The 18,058-nt window shown below is 42.7% G+C and overlaps 1 protein-coding gene across 4 annotated transcripts in view; it reads right to left on the reverse strand.

The window, feature by feature from the left end:
* LOC105478808 (methyltransferase 4, N6-adenosine) overlaps positions 1-18,058 on the reverse strand; it is a 129,542-nt gene that overhangs the window by 52,226 nt on the left and 59,258 nt on the right. For 3 of the 4 annotated variants that reach the window (XR_011617059.1, XR_011617058.1, XR_011617060.1), the window contains 2 exons: positions 17,616-17,786; positions 15,387-15,476 (listed from right to left, as the gene is read on the reverse strand). The gene's annotated coding sequence lies outside the window, so the exon portion shown is untranslated. Of the gene's footprint in view, positions 1-12,988; positions 13,122-15,386; positions 15,477-17,615; positions 17,787-18,058 lie in introns of those variants that run through there. The other variant, XR_011617057.1, reaches the window with a different exon arrangement.

Raw genomic sequence — 18,058 nt, forward strand, 5'->3', positions numbered from 1 at the left:
TAAAAGCAGAACTACCATTCGTCCCAGCAATCCCATTAATGGGTATATACCCAAAGGAATATAAATCATTCTACCACAAAGACATATGCACACAAATGTTCACTGCAGCACTATTCACAATAGCAAAGACATGGAATCAACCTAAATGCCCATCGATGACAGATTGGATAAAGAAAATGTGGTACATATATACCATGGAATACCATGCAACCATAGAAAAACTGAGATCATGTTTTTTGCAGGAACATGGATGGAGCTAAAGGCTATTATCCTCAGAAAAGTAACACAGGAACAGAAAACCAAATATCACATGATCTCACTTATAGGTGGGAGCTAAATGCTGAGAACTTACGAACACAAAGAAGGAAACAGCAGACACTGGGGTTTACTTGAAGATGGAAGGTGGGAGGAGGGAGAGGAGCAGAAAAGATAACTATTGGGTACTCGGTTTAATCCCTGAGTGATGAAATAATCTGTACAACAAACCTCCATGACATGAGTTTACCTATGAAACAAACCTTCACATGTACCCCGAAACTAAAATAAAAGTTTCTTAGAAATAGCCAGTATTTTAGAATTGAGTAGCCCAGGCTCAAGCCCCCTCAACTGACTCTAGACAAACTACCTTCTACTCCACCTACTTATGTGCTCCCTCTCTTTGCCATTAAAAATTGTGCTGTGTACCTACTAGATGCTCTCCTAAGCACAGGGGCTACACCAGCCAGTGGAATAGACAAGGGCATATCACATATTTCTGTCTAGTTCAAAGAGAGACAGAAAACCAAAAGACAAAAAAGGCAAGTGTTTATAGTGATCAGCGAGCCCTGCAGAGATCTGAAAGAGCTTTCCAAGTAGAGAGACCCACTGGTACCAAGTCCTGAGATAGGGAAGAATTCTCTATGTTTTGGGGAGAGTAGATCAGTGTGTCCGGAACATGGTGAATGAAGTGGAAATTGGTTCAGGGCAGGTCATTTCCTGCAAGAGTTTGAAGGCAAAAATGAGGAGTCTGGACTTTATGCTCAACCTAATAGGAAGTCAACGGAAGGCTTCAAGAAAGGAAGTAAAACAACTTGACTTACTTTATAAAAGGTCACCTCTAGCTGCTAGGTGGTGAATAACCTGAAGCAAGAACCAAAGAACGCAGGGAGACAAGTTTAAAGAAATTGCAATAGTCAGGTATAGTGGTGGCTGCAATTGCCAGCACGAGCAATGGCATGAGTATTAGAAGCTTCTTTTCAATTAAAATGAAAACCCTTTGACTAGGATGCTAGAAAGTCTTATTTGCTTTCACATCTTTCCCAAAATGCCATCATGGCTGCATTATCTAGTCTAGTTACTGACGAACAAGTGAAATAATACAATCATACCCCTTCTATTCCAAGGCTTCTGTATCCAGCTCTGATTTAGTCAAATATTCATGTAAAGCAAAAATTACAAAGTCTCTCAGAACTTTTAATAAATCATGGTGAAAGCAGTAAGCATGACTTATGCAACAAAACAGAATAGAGTTAGAGGTAGGGCAGAAACCCAGCACTCCTTCCTCCCACTGTGTTGTTCTGTCCTTTAGCCCATCTTTCCAGTGATTCCAGATACATCTCATTAAATCTCTAAATGCTTATTCCAAAAGTACTTATTTGTGCAGCAGCCATCCAAAAAGAACGCAGCAAACAAGTGAGAGAAATAATTAGTGGCTAATTAACCTTAAGCTTTATGAGAGACCTTAGCAGCCGTTTGCCAGTATTTTTTTTTTTTTTTTTTTGGCAAAACTGAATCATTCCTCATTAGTGTCTATGTCATAGGCTACTTTTACATGGACTCCTAGAATGACAAATCATTAGAGCTGCAAAGAAATCTTAGAGTTTATTCTAGTACAACTCCCTGATTGTACAAATCAATAAATGTAAGTAGTTTTCCTACGATCACAATGTGTACTAGCATCAGATGCTAAACAAGTAACACCACTGGCAGCTTTTCTCACAAGGTTGTATTCAATCCATTTATGTTGTCCCTTTTCCTAAATCCTTACCCTCCTCATGTCTTCTTCACTTGTCCCCTTAATGGGCTTATATTCCTTCCAGGAGCCATCATTGTAACCACTCCTTTCCACACATGATCAGTTATCTTGACCCTCCCGAACTCCCTCACACTCTAAGCCCCAATCGTAACTGAATTCAACTTTGTACCTACTTCACATCTGTACCCAAACATCTGAATATGGCTAGAGAAAAGCACACAGTCGATAGGGCTCAGTTAAGTATGAGAACACTAACCTCTTCCACACAGCTGACCTGGCAGGACTGCTCCATTTGTAGTATGCTGGAGAAACATTCCAGGTGGGAATGAGCAAAAACTGCAAGACCTCTGAAGACCTTGCTGAGAAGTCATACATCACTTCCACTACATTTTACTGGTCAAAGCAATTTACAAAGCCAGCAGCCCAGATTTGAAGGGAGGAGAAAGGCACACCAGCTTTTCATGGGAGAGGCTGAAAAGAATTGATGGCCATTTTTGATCCAGCACAGTCAGGGTAATTGAGAAAATATCAATGTCTCATTTGCTGCAAGCACAAAAAAAAAAAAAAAAAAGCCTCCTTAAGCCCTATCCCTACACCGTCAAGTGTTCTTATTTAGATTTCAGAGAGAGAATTGCACCCCAGGATGGGGCTATAATAGTCATCTTCCTCCAGAATTCCCCTTCTCAGTAACATTAGAAATAATTTAAGAAAATTGTCATTTCTTCCTTTCCAATCTTCTGCCCTCTCAGACACACCTCTATTTCAACAGCAAGAACAGTTGGGGGAAGTGGGAAAGGTGGGAGTGAGGGAGAAATTCCTAAATATGGCATGTGCATTTATTTTGAGCAAAATCACAAGTCACTTCAAACATTTCATTCAAGTAAATCATAAAACATGTGGAAGTGGTAGAATTTGAAGATCTTCAATGAAAAGAAAGAAGATTTAGATTATATTGGTCAGCGTGGGATGTAATGGCAGAATCAATGAGAGGTGTGTCTAGGTTTTGCATGGAAAATGGGGTGGAAAAAGAAAGAGAGAAAGATTGGCTATTCCAAATAAAATGTACTGTTAAAGTGCCTTGAAAATGACATTAAGCTGCTTAGCTAGTGAGGACAACGATCAAAAAAATCACAGGTGTTATAATATGGAAAAATTTGTATTCTCTTAGCAGTCAATACAAAAATTCCTTTGTAGGAAGAACATCTTAATAAAGCCACATTTGCAATAGCAACACATTGGTTGGGCTTTGGTTTCTTAAGTAAGAGGGAAAATATGTTTTTTAAAAGAAAGAAAAGTTTTGCTTCAATCAGTGGAAGAGAAGAAATGCAGATTGCCCAATTCTAATGGCGGAGGGGTACGGAGTGCATTTGGAGGAAGACACTGGGCTCATAGGGAAGGAGAAACTTGGGCGAGTAACAAAAGCCTGGAGGGAGATATTTTAAGTGAAATGCTGAAGGTAATCTCCCCCTCCAAAAAAACGGTCTACCAAAATTCATGAAATGTTGCATGTGGCTGAATTTTCTTCCTTTATAGACTCTTTAGTTTGCATGTGAAAAAAAAGAAAAACAAAAAACCCTGATTCTAACTAGTTTAGAAAAAAGAGTGGGGGTGTGGAAAGAAGGGAGATGTTCACTTAAGCCCATCTCTGAAAAGCTAGAAATGGGCGTGGAACCAGGAGCAGGAACCCACTCACTCTCCATTTCTCATCTCTGCTCGTCTCTGGATGCTGACCTCAATACCTCACTGTGGCAGGGAACACAGTCCCCCACAGCCCCAGGTCTTACAGCTCCACCACCGACTGTGGCCAGAGGGGATCCTGTGGCGGGCCCAGCATGGGTCAAGTGTCCACCCCTAGACCAATCGCTGTGGCCAAAATGATGACAGCTTCCATTGCCTGACAGTGGAGGTGGTGGTCTGCTTTAAAAGGGCAGAGTTTTGACACACAGAACAGTAAGTGTCTGCTACGGTCTGTGTCCCCTCCAAAATTCATATTGAAACTTGATTTCTAATGCAATAGTATTATGAGGTAGAGACTTTAAGAGGTGATTAGGCATGAAGACTCCACCCTCGTGAATGGGATTCGTGCCTTATAAAAGGACTTGAGGGAGCCTGCTTGTCTCCTTTTTCCTCTTCTGCTCTGTGAGGACACAGCAACAAGGCACCATCGATGAGGAACTGACCCTCACCAGACACTGAACTTGCTGGATCCTTGGTCTTGGACTACCCAGCCTCCAGAACCGTAAGCAATGGATTCCTGTTGTTTACAAATTACCCACTCTCAGGTATTTTGTTATAGCATCAGAAACCAACTAAGACAATGCTCATTCCAGATTTTATGTGGAAAATACTGAAGAATCTAGGTCTGCCAGCCAGCTGGTGTGGGAATGAGAACTAGTCAACCAACATGCAGTATTACAAGGCCAAAGATTTAATTGCTTTTAACTAAAGAAACCATTTAAACCATATAATAATCATTTTATCTTTGGTCATCAAATAGACTGTTATGTCATTTCCACTTTCTATTTTTTCAAGAAGAGATCCTCAGTAGCTGGCAACAGGCACTAAATGGTAAATTAAAAAACACTTAATTTTCACATAAATGTTTGGGTTTCATCAGGCTTCAATTATATGAATGCATACATGTATATATGTATATAAACACTCAAAGGACATATTAAGGAAAGTTTTAATTACAGATATGTGAAACACAAAAGGGCAGGAATCTTGTCGCTTTTATGCCATTGACACAAATGTGGACTGAAATATGTTTTGCCTGTTAGCAAATGTCTCTCTTTGATGGTATGAAATCAAATCCTTTAGGATTTACCTAGTCTGTTATTTACTAACCACAAGTTTTTCTTGCTTATTTTGATCTTAAAATAGAAAGCAGTTATAGTTTGAGGCAGCTAAATATTGAAAAGGTGTAAAACCAATCAGTATCCATCTTTAAATGATGAGAGTTACATGTAGTAACTGCTACATTACTAAAGGCAATCCTCTAACTTCTATCAATACGTGCTTCACATCCTAGAGTATTCACTTCCTCCACCAGCAAGCAACTTCACCATAACCATTCCTTTCTAGGGAGGGAAGAAGGCATCACCTGTGACTTCCGGGCAGTCTGTGATCAGGAAGATCTCACTGCTCAGAAAGGAGGCATCACAGTCACTGCCAGGGTTTTCTTTTTTTTTTTTTTTTTTTTTTTTTTTTTTTTTGAGACGGAGTCTCGCTCTGTCGCCCAGGCTGGAGTGCAGTGGCCGGATCTCAGCTCACTGCAAGCTCCGCCTCCCGGGTTCACGCCATTCTCCCGCCTCAGCCTCCCGAGTAGCTGGGACTACAGGCGCCCGCCACCTCGCCCGGCTAGTTTTTTGTACTTCTTTTTAGTAGAGACGGGGTTTCACCGTGTTAGCCAGGATGGTCTCGATCTCCTGACCTCGTGATCCGCCCGTCTCGGCCTCCCAAAGTGCTGGGATTACAGGCTTGAGCCACCGCGCCCGGCCGGGGTTTTCATTGCTGGTAAATTACCAGGAAAAACAGACTATGCAGCTGCTATTTTTATTTTTTTTAGCCCTTCCTTCCTATTTAAAAAAGGTCCTTTTCCATACCTTGTTTGACGTTTGTCTAGGAGGATAACAAAGGAGACCAAATAGAAAATAAAAACTTACTGCAGAGAAAATGAGAGAGACGGTTTCAGTAGATTTCAGGCCGGGATAATCACACCCAGGATCATATCTTCTTATCTGTGCCAAGGGTGTGATTGCTTCCAACAAACCTGCCACTCTCTTCCCACCAGGTGTTCAAGGGGTGGCTCTCCAGAGATTTTAGACAGAACTGTGTGCTGCCTGAAGCAGAGCCCTGTCAGCAGTTAAAGGGGCTTTGCATCCCATTCCAGTGTATTGTCCTTGTTACAGAAATGCTCTTACGTTGCTGATCCAAGCAAAAATACCACGGCATACCCAGCTAGAAAGACCTAATGCAGAATCCACCCTGAAGGAGGCTGTGTACCTGCGCTGCCAACCTTAGGTGAATCGACCCAGTTCAGGTTTCTCTCCTGAATAATATCAGGAGGCTTGGGCATACTCATCTGACTGTTGGTTGGTTGGTTAATTGGTTGGCTGGCTTCAATCCTTAAGAATACAACTAAAAACAATGTTGAGAGTGACCGAACACACCTAATGAAGTGTGTAACAAAGAACCTAGGAATAGAGAGAAGGTCATTCATGCAACAGACACAGACCCCATGGCACAAATATAACTACAGAGGCATCCTGGTGTTGCCACCAACTTGTCCCTTTGAAGGCACCAACGAGACCCTTAGCAACAGAGCAGCTGAGGGAAACATGCCTATTCTGGTTCCGTACAGATCCTTTTTTCTTTTATTGTCCAATGTATATTATTTACTAATCCTCTTTTATAACTACACATAACTATATTGTAGCCATACTAGTCACTTCCTTTCTCAAAACAGATGAATTTTCTCTTGTCTAAAATTGCCCACAGTTCAGATTTATAAACTTTTCCACCGTCATAGCCTTTTTTCAACTGCCTGTAACAACATGGCTGTTTATTTCTTCCTCAGCTCTCATTGCAGTTTATCTTAAGGACCACCACACCTTCTACCCCCAGCAAGGAGGAAACAATGTCTTGGCTAAATGCTACCTCAAAGACCTTTCTCATTATTCCAAATAAAAATCGTTCAGGATTTCCTCCTCTATCAGCTCCCCCTCTCACCCTTCACGTTTGTGGTTGAACAATTTCAGGTCCACTAATGTATGTCAGCATTAAAAATATAGAGATATATATCCTACAAAAATCCATGAATTAGGAAAATCTTAGTTATTTTACAAAAGTGTTCATGTGAGATTCACTTAAAGAACGTGTTCTAGCCTCTAGTGAATTTTGAAATTGTTTACATGCCACATTTTAGGATCACACTTACTAAGCAATATTGGCTGCTATTCTTTCTAACATACAGTTTCATTCATTTATAAGCATATTTGCCATATAGAATCATTTCCAAATATGCATTGCCTATAGAGTTCTAGTACATTAAAAGCTAGAACAAAGCAGTGGTGCTCACTACTACAACCGACTCCTCCCACAACCCCTGACAGGGCAGTGAAGTGACTTGTGGGGAAAGAAAAAGAAAAGACTATCTCTAAGACAGACTCAAAAGCTCTAGATGGAGACTCCAAATCTAACAACGTAGCAGACCAGACAACCTGCAAGTCTCTGACGAATGTTAACTTCAATATAATCACACCAACTTAAATGGATTCCTAGAGAGTAAGAAGGTAAGGAAAACAATCTTCCAAGGCTAAGAAAAGAAATAAAAGCAGCTCAAGGGCACTCAAGTTTAAGCTACCATGAAGGAGAGTTGTGAGTATCTGTTTCAATAAATTAAGGTCATAAGGTTGTTTTTGTTTTTGCTTTTGTGAGACGGAGTTTCGCTCTTGTTGTCCGGGCTGAAGTACAATGGTGCGATCTTGGCTTATTGCAACCTCTGCCTCTGGGATTCAACCGATTCTCCTGCCTCAGCCTCCCAAGTAGCTGGGGTTACCAGCACACGCCACCACGGCCAGCTAATTTTTTTGTATTTTTAGTAGAAACTGGGTTTCACCAACAGGTGCTGGAGAGGATGTGGAGAAACAGGAACACTTTTACACTGTTGGTGGGACTGTAAACTAGTTCAACCGTTGTGGAAAACAGTATGGCGATTCCTCAAGGATCTAGAACTAGAAATACCATTTGACCCAGCCATGCCATTACTGGGTGTATACCCAAAGGATTATAAATCATGCTGCTATAAAGACACATGCACACGTATGTTTATTGCAGCACTATTCACAATAGCAAAGACTTGGAATCAACCCAAATGTCCATCAGTGACAGACTGGATTAAGAAAATGTGGCACATATACACCATGGGATACTATGCAGCCATAAAAAAGGATGAGTTCATGTCCTTTATAGGGACATAGATGAAGCTGGAAACCATCATTCTCAGTAAACTATCACAAGGACAAAAAAATCAAACACTGCATGTTCACACAGAGCCAGGCCTTGCTAGTTCCTGCCTGGCCATCAGAGCAGGCTCCACACACCTAAGGCACTACTACTATGCTAACAAGTGTGCCCTACCCACCCATGTGGGAGTAGGTGACTTCAGCTGGGCCAAGCACACTACCTGGTCTCCGTGACTGGTCTGAGGGCCTGTGGCCTAAGCAAAAATATTCTCACCTGGAATTTTTTTTTTTTTTTCGATACAGAGTCACCCTGTGGAGACTCTGTCACCCTGGCTGGAGTGCAGTGGTGCAATCTAGGCTCACTGCAACCTCCACCTCCTGGGTTCAAGCAATTCTCCTGCCTCTACCTCCTGAGTAGCTGGGACTACAGGTGGGCGACACTGTGTCTGGCTAATTTTTTTGTATTTTTAGTAGAGACAGGGTGTCACCATGTTGGCCAAGCTGGTCTCGAACTCCTGACTTCAGGTGAGCTGCCCGCCTTGGCCTCCCAAAGTGTTGGGATTACAGGCATGAGTCACCGCGCCTGGCTTTTTTTTTTTTTTTTTTGGCACAGTCTCACTCTGTTGCCCAGGCTGGAGGGCAGTGGCACAGTCTCAGCCCACTGCAACATCTGCCTTCAGGGTTCAAGCAATCTCCTGCCTCAGCCTCTCGAGTATCTGGGACTACAGGTGCCTGCCACCACGCCCAGCTAATAGAGACGGGGTTTCACCTGGAATTTTCTAGCTGAATCCAGGATACCCTTTCCTCTTGTGAGCTATGATGCTAGAGGATCCAAGCCCAGTGTTGCCTAAGGCTAAGTGCCCTGATAGTGGAAAAAGCCCACATGAAGGAGGAGAAAGTGAAGCAAACAGGTAGAGAGGATCAAAACTCATGGATGGAAAGAGCACTTTGAAAACTTTGATTATCTTGTTCAGTTGTCCTCGAGAAAGCTGTCCCCTACTCATCTCACTGTTGGTTCCATAAACCAATTCACTCCCCATTTTTGTTCAGGTTTGTTCAAGTTAACTTTCTGAAACTCAGAACAAAAGAGTCTAGACTAATGTTTTCTACTTTTTATGCAAAAAAGCCACAATCTTAAGTTTTCGTGTGTAAGATCATGGACTGATTTAATGCTGTTTTATTGAACTTTGCATTTGAAATGAAAATCTCACTATTTCCTTTTATCATTCTTAGTTGATGGTATATTGTTCTTTGCCTATCTTCTCATCATGAATATATAGTATCACAATTTACTACTGTAATAGACAGAACAAGTGATTTTGGAAATAAAAATGCTCTATCTCTGTGATCTGAGTGGGGCTGAGGAGTGGGGACAGATCTCCATTTTGCCCTGTTCCTCCTGAAGCGGGAGGTGGGGACTGCGTCCTGAAGTCGGCAGCCCAGTGTTTTTATTTTTTATTTTTTAATTTTTTGAGTCAAAGTTTCACTCTTGTTGCCCAGGCTGAAGTGCAATGGCTCAATCGTGGCTCACTGCAACCTCCACCTCCCAGGTTCAAGAGATTCTCCTGCCTCAGCCTCCCAAGTAGCTGGGTTACAGGCATGTGCCACCATGCCCGTGGCAGCCCATTGTTTAGGATTGCCCCATAAGGGTGTTCAGATGCACGAATGACATGCAGTGCCTACGTTTGGATGTAGGGCTGGAGAAAGCTGAACTGATCTGTATGTCAAGGAGACAGGAATTGGGGGCAAAGAGGCAAGAGAACAAAGGAGAAGATGGGAGGAGAAAGGAAGTCACAGGCACACTCTGGGAGATGAGCCACATTGTCCTATAACTGAAGCCACTTTTTCCTGCCAGTGCATTTAACCTCAGGCAACACTGGGCTTGGATCCTTATAACATCTCAGCTCACAAGAGGAAAGATTATCTTCTATCCTGGATTCAGTTAGACAATCCCAGATGATGATAATGGGATCCTGGCTTAGGCCACATGTCCACTCCCTCAGACCAGTCACTGAGGCCAGGTAGTGTGGTTGGCCCATCTTAAGTCACCTGCTCCGCGGGGCTGAGAAGAGCATACTTGCTAGCGTAGTAATGGTGCCACAGGTAGTGTGGAGCCTGCTCTGACAACCATAAAGCTTTTCGAAAACAGGAAAGCCAAATAAATATTCAATTAGATAAGTTACTTCCTGTCTGAAGATGTAATATAACTAGAGCAACCATTTAATTTATGACCCAAACCTGCGCCCTTTAAGAGTAAAAGGCGGCCGGGCGCGGTGGCTCAAGCCTGTAATCCCAGCACTTTGGGAGGCCGAGGCGGGCGGATCACAAGGTCAGGAGATCGAGACCACAGTGAAACCCCGTCTCTACTAAAAATACAAAAAATTAGCCGGGCGCGGTGGCGGGCGCCTGTAGTCCCAGCTACTCAGGAGGCTGAGGCAGGAGAATGGCGGGAACCCGGGAGGCGGAGCTTGCAGTGAGCCGAGATCGCGCCACTGCACTCCAGCCTGGGCAACAGCATGAGACTCCGTCTCAAAAAAAAAAAAAAAAAAAAAAAAGAGTAAAAGGCGACACTATTAATAATAATATCACGTATAAACCAGGGCTGTCCCAGGCAAGCCAGGCCTACGGTCCAATCAAGCATTACCTTCTTATTACTTTCATATCCAGTGAAGTGGGCCACACACAGATGCCTTGTAAAGTTTTTCAGAGGGAAATTTTTTAAAAAAGAAATGAAAAGAAAAAAGTCTGCTTCAGGTTTTCAGTGGTGTGTGCTGGGCAGGAACAACTTTCACATGATTGCGACACTCCAGCCACTGTGTGGCTCCAGCAGGGAGGGGACGGGGTGCAGGTCACAGTGCCTAGGAGAGAGGCTGGGTGGGAACATGCAGCTCTCACCACGCTGGGTTTGGAATCAGCTGATCACCCGAATCTCAGCCAACAAATCGGCTCCACCACGTTCTACTCTTGCTGCACTTAATTGCTCTCCATTCATTAGATAGGAGGTATATGTAGTCTCACCCAGATAACATTGTTTTTTGTTTTTGTTTTTGTTTTTGAGACAGAGTTTCACTCTTGTTGCCCAGGCTGGAGTGCAGTGGCGCGACCTAGGTTCAGTGCAACCTCCACCTCTTGGGTTCAAGCGATTCTCCTGCCTCAGCCTCCTGAGTAGCTGGGATTGTAGGCTCACACCACGACGCCCGGCTAATTTTGGTATTTTTTTTTTTTAGTAGACACGGGTTTCACCATGTTGGCCAGGCTGGTCTCTAACTCCTGACCTGAAGTGATCTGCCTGCCTCAGCCTCCCAAAATGCCAGGATTACAGGCGTGAGCCACCATGCCTGGCCCCTTTAATTTTAAGATGTACCCTGCCTGTACTCCAGCACTTTGGGATGCCAAGGTGGGAGGATTGCTAGAGCGCAGGAGTTTGAGACCAGTCTGGGCAATGCAGTGAGACACTATCTCTAAAAAATAAAAATAAATTAAAATGTGCCCAGATGCCTTCTTTCCTGTGGCATCTCTGGCTAACTTCTATGGCTTCTCTCCTCACTTATCCAAGAAGGAAGAAGAAAATTTGGTGATGTTGCCAAACCCAGGTCTACCCAGGTGCCCACACAGCGTCCAGTGTGTTAGAATGTGGCGAGAGCATCACTTACGGCTGATGGGGAACATACCTCTAAACTTTAGTCTGTACAGAAGATACAAGGCAGAAAAAAAAAGGGCTCATCCTCACTCTCAAGCATGTGTGACAGAAAGAATCACGAGTTTCCATTCACAGACCCTAGTTTGAATCCTAGCTTCATCATTTACCACCAGCCTTGTAAATTAACCATCACATTAATTACCTTACCTGAATCTGTTTCTTAATCTTTTTTCATTTTTGATTTTTTAGCCACAGAGTCTCGCTCTGTCACCCAGGCTGGAGTGCAGTGGTACCATCATAGCTCACTGCAGCCTTGAAATCCTGGGCTTAAAATGATCCTCTCACCTCAGCCTCCAGAGTAGCTGGGTCTATAGGTGTACACCACCATGCCCAGCAAATTTTTTTAAATTTGTGTACAAGTGAAGTTTCACTATGTTGCCCAGGCTGGTCTCAACCTCCTGGCCTCAAGATATTCTTCCTCCACTCTGTAGCCCAGGCTGGAGTGTAGTGGCATGATCTCCACTCACCACAACCTCCACCTCCTGGGCTCAAGCAATTCTCATGCCTCAGCTTCCACAGTAGCTGGGACTACAGATGCCCACTACATCCAGCTAATTTTTGTATTTTTAGTAGAGACGGGTTTCATCATGTTGGCCAGGCTGGTCTTGAACTCCTGTCCTCAAGTGATCCACCTACCTCGCCCTCCCAAAATGCTGGGATTATAGGTGTGAGCCACTGTACCCAGCCTTATTTCTTCATCTTTTTTTTTTTTCTTGAGACGGAGTCTTGCTCTGTCACCCAGCTGGAGTGTAGCAGCACAGTCTCCACTCACTGCAACCTCCATCTCCCGGGTTCAAGTGATTCTCCTGCCTCAGCCTCTTGAGTAGCTAGGATTACAGGCGTGCACCACCACACGTGGCTAATTTTTCTATTTTTTGTAGAGACGGTGTTTCATCATGTTGCTCAGCCTGGTCTCAAACTGCTGGCCTCAAGTAATCCACCCACCTCAGCCTCCCAAAGTGCTGGGATTACAGGCGTGAGCCACTATGCCCAGACCCATTTCTTCATCTTTAAAATGGGGGTAACAGCACCTAACTCATAGGGATGTTATGAACGTTATATCAGTATATCAAACACCCACTGTGCCTTACCACATTCTCGTGGAACAACTATTTTACTCCAACTACTGTGTAATAACCAACTTCATGCAATATCATCTGACAGCCAGACAGCCAAATAATTTGGAAGGACCAGTGAAAAATAAAAATGCAAAGCCACTTGTTCCAAAAATTATTAAGAATATCAAGCCAACAACATGAGTGCATTAAACCAAACCCAGACCTTGTGCGGTTGTACAGGTTACATTACCTTGGCACAGGTAACATGCCCTTGGCACAGGTGCTGTTGACAGCTCCTCCCCTCTGATGTACCAGTTATCTCTCATTTTCTGCCCCAGTGCTTCTCTGACACCATGGCGTTCATATATGTGCAATCTGGAAGCCTGGACGAATTACGATCCATGAGGCAACACTGGAGCAATAGAGGATGGGGGCCACAAGATAAATACCACCCTCCTGTGACACTCAGGTGGACAATGCTGAGACGCATTCTACATCCTGATGAGGAACCTTGAATCAGCTCCCTCTCTTTCCCTTACCTGCCCACAAGTTCTTGTCTCAGACTCTGCTCTCAGGCTTAGACAAAGGCATACTTTTGATAAAACACTTTGCATAGATCTGTTTTATCAAAGTCCTCCCTTTTTCTATCTGAGGTGCAATAAACAGTGATCAATAAAAGAGATGTGAGGATTAAATCTAATGAAGAAGAAGAAGAGGAGGAGGAAGGAAGGAAGGAAGGAAGGAAGGAAGGAAGGAAGGAAGGAAGGAAGGAAGGAGGGAGGGAGGGAGGGAGGGAGGGAGGGAGGGAGGGAGGGAGGGAGGGAGGGAGGGAGGAAGGAAGGAAGGAAGGAAGGAGAAGGGGAAGGGGAAGGAGGAGGAGGAGGAGGAGGAGAAAAGAGAAGTTTGTATACATTTTGCTTTTTCATGTTGGTTCACCCTTCTCCTCACCCACCCACCCTTCTCTGCCTCAGCATCATATACTCATATTTTTTAAACCCTATCTGATCACCCCTTGCTATGAGATTCTACAAATTCCATTTATTGAAGTCTTATTTCTTTCTGACATTCATTTGACCTTGATCCTGTAACCGTCTCACTGGAAGACAAAACATGATCATGATTCAGGCTCTGAATGGGGAAGGAGAGGAAAATTCTACCGAAAATACAATAAACTAATTTAAAGGAAGTAAAGTAAAGACCACTTTTAAAGTGGTCTCAAGGCCGGGTGTGGTGGCTCATGCCTGTAATCCCCACACTTTGGGAGGCTGAGGTAGGCAGATCACGAGGTCAGGAAATTGAAACAATCCTGGCCAACATAGTGAAACCCCATATTAAAAAAAAAAATACAAAAAAATAGCCAGGCGTGGTGGCACGCACCTGTAGTCCCAGCTACTCCAGAGGCTGAGGCAGGAGAATCGCTTGAACCCAGGAGGTGGAGGCTGCACTGAGCCGAGATTGTGCCACTGTACTCCAGCCTGGACAACAGAGCAAGACTCTGTCTCCAAAAAAAATAATAAAATAAAATAAAATTATTAAGTGGTCCCAAAATACCACTTTAAAAGAAAAAAATGACAATTCGATTCTTGGCTAGCTAAAAATCACATTCTGATAACTATAAAAAATGTACATATTTCACTTGCTTTATATGTTATGTTACATATTGTACTTTACTCTCTCAAAATATTATCCTTTCTCTTGTCTCTTTTATTCATCAGCACAGTTACTCAGTAACCTCTCTAAGGAACCATATTAGAACAGGAAAACTGTATCGAACAGTACAGTGACCTTGCCTGACCAGCTTAACTCACCCAACAACGAGGGCTCTGCCACCTAACAGATGCTCACCATTTGGCAAATTTCATTAAAAGTTCAATAACCCAACAAGATCCAGACTGATTCTCTATAAGATTATAGGATTTTTCTATACTATTGGGTATTATACTATTAATACCACAAATACCAAAATATATCTCAATTTTCATCATCAATTCTGGAAGATAATATTTTGATATTTTATTACAAAAACATAATACACTGTAAATAGCCAGCACAGCAAAAGAGTATACTCTAGAAACCACTGACTACAATAGACTATCAATACATTAGTAAATCATACCTATAAATTTTACAAACAGTATTGATATTAGTTTGATTTTTTACAATGTACCTGCTAATACATTAGCAAATAATTCATTGCAGGAGATTAGAGTGCATAACATCCTCATTAAAAATATATTGATATAAACTTTTAAAAAACTATTATATCTATAACTTAAGCCATGGTTTCTTTTTTCACCAAAATTGTATCAGAGTATTTAGAGTAACTATAACTTAAATAAGTGTATTCGCACTTTTTTTATTCAACAAATATTTCTTGAAGCCTAGTTTGTACCTGGAGAAAAAATAATACACAAAAGAGAAATGGAGTCTAGCCCTGGGAATTTATAGTCCAGTAAGGCAGAGACAAGCAAGCAGACAGTTAGAATACAATGCAGAGCAGTGAGTGTCATGATGGGGAAGTCTGAGCTGTTCTGGTAGTGCTTAAGGAAGCCCTTAACCCATTCTTGAGAGGTCATGGAAGCTTCCAGAAGGAAGGGACAATTAATATTGTAAAATTAACAATCTTGTAAAATTGAAGGGGCAATTACCTGTAAAATGAGGAGCAAGGGTTGACACAACAGAAGGAGAATGGCAGAGATGGTGAAGATTTATGGCAGGGAAACTGTACGTTCCAAAGCCTAGAAGTAAGAAACAAGGTACATTCTTTGAGGTCCTGCAATAGGTTTCCTATAGCCATATTATCCAAAGATTTAAAATGCTTTGTAGACTTCTATGTGAATAAAATTTACTTTACATAAATTAACTTAAAACTTCCTCTCATGCTGTGGCTGTTTTACTGATGGGGTGGTTGCACCTTTGATGCATAGATGCACTGATGCCACAGCTGCACTGATGCATTGATGCCATTGGTGCATGGATACTATTGATGCCTTGATGCATAGATACCATTTGTGCATTGATGCATTGCTGCCATTGATGCAGTCCCTCAGGGATCTTCAGCCATTTGTCAGTAAGAGCAACTCTTTCCTTCCCTCTCTAACAACATAATCATAATTGGTTAACTGATGTTATTTAGATAGGTTCTGTGCTTTTGCCTATATAGACTATTTTGTTGTTGTTTTGAGCCAGAGTCTCCCACTGTGGCCAGGCTGGAGTGCCGTGGCATGATCTCAGCTCACTGCAACTTCTGCCTCCTGGGTTCAAGTGATTCTCCTGCCTCAGCCTCCCGAGTAGCTGGGATTACAGGCGCGCGCCTCCACACTCAGCTAATTTTTGTATTTTTAGTAGAGACAGGGTTTCACCCTGTTGGCCAGGATTGTCTCGATCTCCTGATCTCATAATCTGCCCGCCTCGGCCTCCCAAAGTGCTGGGATTACAGGCGTGAGCCACCGCGCCTGGTCACCTATACAGTATTAACTACAGTTAATATGCCCTATTAACTAGAGCCAGATATACTACTTCAGGAACATAAGTCATCAGATTTTAGAATTAGTCCATCCTGGGAAACATGGCAAAACCCAGTCTCTACAAAAAGTACAAAAATTACCCAGGCATGGTGGCATGTGCCAATAGTCCCAGCTACTCAAGAGGCTGAGGTGGGAGGACTGGTTGAGGCTAGGAGGTCGAGGTTGCAGGGAGCCACGACTGTGCCACTGCACTCCAGCCTGGATGACAGAGCAAGACCTGTCTTTAAAAAATGTAAATAAATAAATAAAGTTTTTGAGTTATTTATTCAGTGCCAAATTTATTTACTCCTGGGCATTTTCCCCTTCTTCTTCACTCATATGCTGTGGTATTTGTAGATAATAGTTTGAATAATTTTTTTATCAATACCTCTTGGACAACAATGAAAATTGATCTTTTGTCTCAATGTTGTATATTACAGATAACACTGTAATACCAAATTTAATTTCTTCCTCGTATATGCTTTTATTATTTTCCGTTTCTGTGGTCTCATCAGAAACTCTCCCTGCTGCTCTCATTCTGTCAGTTTACTGTGGAAATCCATGACCGCAGAGGACTTGAAGAGGTAAACAGCTAATATTAGGACTCTCTAGATTATTTTCAAATAAGGAAGTATTTTTGCAAAGCCTAAACCACTCAGATCTATACACTACAAAAGGATGCCTTTTCAATTTTTATTTTATTTTATTTATTTATTTATTTTGAGACGGAGTCTCTGTCGCCCGGGCTGGAGTGTAGTGGCCAGATCTCAGCTCACTGCAAGCTCGGCCTCCCGGGTTCACGCCATTCTCCTGCCTCAGCCTCCCGTGTAGCTGGGACTACAGGCGCCCGCCACCACGCCCGGCTAGTTTTTTGTATTTTTTAGTAGAGACGGGGTTTCACCGTGTTAGCCAGGATGGTCTCGATCTCCTGACCTCGTGATCCACCCGTCTCGGCCTCCCAAAGTGCTGGGATTACAGGCTTGAGCCACCGCGCCCAGCCTCAATTTTTATTTTATTTAACCTCTTTAAGCCTAGTCCCGTGGGGAGAGGAATGCCTACCTCACATGCCTAATAAATGAAGACTGCCTAGTGTTAATAAGCGGAAGGTCCCTCTTTGAGTTAGATGGTAAGGATATAACACAGAACAAAGCCGAAACCAAATATGCTCACTTTTACCGAAACAATATAAATTCCCAAAACTAAATGCAAATGTGGGTGTTTAAGAAACTAGCAGTTTCCAGGGGGAAAGGAGTTGATTTTTCCAGGTTGCTGCAGATTTCTTAGCCCTTCTGGGTTTCCATTTATTAAAACACAACTGAAGGCTTCTCCTGACATGGATCCACGGCAGCTTGGATCAGAAACGCATCTTACTGTAGTGTGTTGTTAGAAAGACTTCCTTCTGATGATTCCATAACTCCTCAGATGTAGTCAAGGAAGATTCTTCACCTCAACATATGTAAATATTCAAAACTGAGTTGCTACAATCACTCGCAATAGTGAGCAGCATGTCCTAGCCCAGTGCCGAGCACTTAGTGGGAATAGCTGGAAAAAAAAAAAAATGTTAAGTTCATTCATGAAGAATTTCCCAAACACTGATAAAGAAAAGACCAACAAACTAGTAGAAAAATGGCCAAACATATTGACATACAGTTCACAGAAAAGGAAAGACAAAATGGCTCTGGAGCATGTGAAATGATGTTCAAAATTTCTCAACATAAGAGAAGTGCAATTTAAGGCCAGGCGTGATGGCTCACACCTGTAATCCCAGCACTTTGGGAGGCTAAGGCAAGTGGATCACCTGAGATCAGGAGTTC

This window comes from Macaca nemestrina, chromosome 19, assembly GCF_043159975.1.
Source record: "Macaca nemestrina isolate mMacNem1 chromosome 19, mMacNem.hap1, whole genome shotgun sequence".
Taxonomy (NCBI): Eukaryota; Metazoa; Chordata; class Mammalia; order Primates; family Cercopithecidae; genus Macaca; species Macaca nemestrina.